This window comes from Halyomorpha halys, unplaced genomic scaffold (assembly GCF_000696795.3).
Source record: "Halyomorpha halys isolate HHAL.00 unplaced genomic scaffold, Hhal_1.1 Scaffold1713.1, whole genome shotgun sequence".
Lineage (NCBI taxonomy): Eukaryota > Metazoa > Arthropoda > Insecta > Hemiptera > Pentatomidae > Halyomorpha > Halyomorpha halys.
In genome coordinates, this window is record NW_027110405.1 from 49,956 (window position 1) to 53,337 (window position 3,382).

Here is a 3,382-nt window from a genome sequence, read left to right on the forward strand (position 1 = left end):
ATTCATCTGTTGGAGAGATGGGGTAAGGTAATCGAACATTACATTGTAAATTAAAATACATATTATGTACAAAAGATACTTAGTATTCTTTCATCCAAAAAAATCGAAATGACTTATTTGCCAACCCTATATATATAGAAGTACCGAGACTAGTACATCTACGCATCTCACTGTAAGTCGAATTATTTATTATTAATTGATCGCCTGATTCCATGATGACTGATGTCTTCGAATTACTGGCCGTTAACACCCAAGATTTCAAGGAAAAATCACGCCGAGAAGATAAAATTTCATTATAGAGGGTGGGGGCTCGCTAATAAATCGCCGTTCAAAGTTCGCCGCCATAGCCATTTCGACTTATCCTTATTTACTATTCATTTGCATAAAACATCTCTCAGGGTTCTTTAATGTATATCTGTTGTTAACAGCACTTACTCAGAGTGTATATTGAAAACCAGCAACTTACCTGAAAACATAAACAATAATTATAATCACACATTTAAATACAAGCGTAAAGGTTATAAAAAATAAAGAACATATTTAAAGAAATTGTATTCACTTAAATAATATAATGATGAATTTAAAGAAAAATTAATAGCAGAAGTAAAAAACAGGTGCATGGTAGGGATGGGATATCGAAAGAAAAATATCGATATTGATATCGATATAAACACGAAGATACCTATTATAATAAAAGTAAATATAAAAATTATTTGTTTATTAATAAATTATTCATTATTAATTTTTTATTGATAAAAAATAAAATACAGATGCCTGTTGATCCTTATCTCCTATATGGTTTGCTTTTATCCAACGTTTTGGTCCTCATGCCAATGTCCAAACAATAAAGTTTAAAGTCTTGTCAGAGACCAATCTTCACTAGGATGGAGAAACTTGTATAGTTTGTAAATAAGAAAACTAATAAATAATTATCATAAAAATAATATAATAACGGAATTTTGGGAATTGTTTTGGATTTGCACGTAATCTACGAAATATGATCATTCCAGAAGAGGTGTTGGTCGAAAGTGACTACAAGGTTGGTTATTTATTGTAGAATAGAAGTGAATCGATCGGTTGTTAAGAAGTAAAGAAATAAAGTAGGGCTTGGAACCAATAAGAATGGCCTTAGTTTTCACCTGCATTCAACGTCAAGTTGTTTTTTATCGCCCATGCGTAAATGCTATTTATTTCTATTTTATATGTATTTATATTTGTGGGTCTAAATATTCATTACATTATATGCATGTAGATTTAAATTCGCATCAATTTCCTTGATATTTATATAATTTCTACTTTCTGTATTCGTCTATTAAGAGAAATTATCTAAAATTATTTTTAAGCTTTACTTATTCATTCAATTCGTACTACCCTTTTATAATTTTTTTTACTATCTCTCATATAATAAATTTCTTCCTTGCTATTGTTTGTGTCCAGTAGTCAATCATTAAATCTCGCGCCAACTTACTTCACCGCTGTTTATAATTCGGCGAACTCATATTTAGTCAGCTTAGATCATTCTGTCTGCCGACGCAAGGAGCGCATCTTTTGCCCACCGAGACACTCGAGGTTTGATCGGCTGTGTGGCATCACATTGCTGTATTTGAAGACTCATCTAAGAGACGCTGGAAATCAAGGTTTCCCTCTGATATTCAGATTTTACTACTGCTTCGCCTTGTATATATAAGCATTGGCAAATAAGTCCTTTCGGTTTTTGTATTCATGTTTTGTTTATAATACATCACATTTTTCTGATGTAATTAATCCCAATAGAAGATTGTTTATCCTGTTTGTTATGTAAGCAGTAATGTCTTGTGACACTTGTTAAGATTAGATCAGTATTTTTTTTTGCGATCCAGCGGAGAAGGACGGAAATATCGTACATAATATGCATATTTTACTTTATTACTTTAAAAAAGTAAAGCGAGGCACATAATGGCTTAATATAGCGCACGTGCCAAAATTGCTTTTGGCAGGTTTCGAGCACAGAATTTTGACATAAACCTGGCCACCCACAAGAAATAGAAACCATTGATGTAAAGGTGATAGTCGATCAAAATCCATCACAATCAGTGGGAGACATTGCAGAGGTCCTAGGTGTATCACATACAAGCGTATAAAATCATTTGCGGAAGCTTGACTACGTTTCTAGGCTTGATGTTTGAGTCCCCTACTCTCTGACCGAAGCCAAGTTGGCAACACGTTCCATTTGCGGTTCACTGCGGAAAAGTAAGGAGAACGATACATTTCTTAATAGACTCGTGACAGGGGATGAAAAGTGGATTGTCTACGATAATGTGGTGCGAAAAAAATCTTGGGGACCCAGCAACGAACCACCTCGAATCACATCTAAAGCGGGATTGCACCCAAAGGAGATAATGCTTTCTGTATGGTGGGATTTCAAGGGTGTGATTTTTTATGAGTTGTTGCTACAAGGTGTATTGATCGATTCCACTCTATACTGCTCACCATTAACAAAATTGGATGAATTGATTCGAAGAAAACGCCAGAACTGGCAAATCGAAAGGGTGTCTTCTTTCATGACAACGCTGGGCCCCACACTTTGTTAGTCACGTTATAAATTGTTAGCCCTTGGATGAGATCTTTTGCCCCACCCTCCCTGTTCACCGGACCTTGCTCCCAGTGACTACCACTTATTCCGGCCTCTACAAAATTCCTTTTTCGCTAATAAACCACAGACATTCTATGAACATGGGATGATTCATCTGTTGGAGAGATGGGGTAAGGTAATCGAACATTACATTGTAAATTAAAATACATATTATGTACAAAAGATACTTAGTATTCTTTCATCCAAAAAAATCGAAATGACTTATTTGCCAACCCTATATATATAGAAGTACCGAGACTAGTACATCTACGCATCTCACTGTAAGTCGAATTATTTATTATTAATTGATCGCCTGATTCCATGATGACTGATGTCTTCGAATTACTGGCCGTTAACACCCAAGATTTCAAGGAAAAATCACGCCGAGAAGATAAAATTTCATTATAGAGGGTGGGGGCTCGCTAATAAATCGCCGTTCAAAGTTCGCCGCCATAGCCATTTCGACTTATCCTTATTTACTATTCATTTGCATAAAACATCTCTCAGGGTTCTTTAATGTATATCTGTTGTTAACAGCACTTACTCAGAGTGTATATTGAAAACCAGCAACTTACCTGAAAACATAAACAATAATTATAATCACACATTTAAATACAAGCGTAAAGGTTATAAAAAATAAAGAACATATTTAAAGAAATTGTATTCACTTAAATAATATAATGATGAATTTAAAGAAAAATTAATAGCAGAAGTAAAAAACAGGTGCATGGTAGGGATGGGATATCGAAAGAAAAATATCGATATTGATAT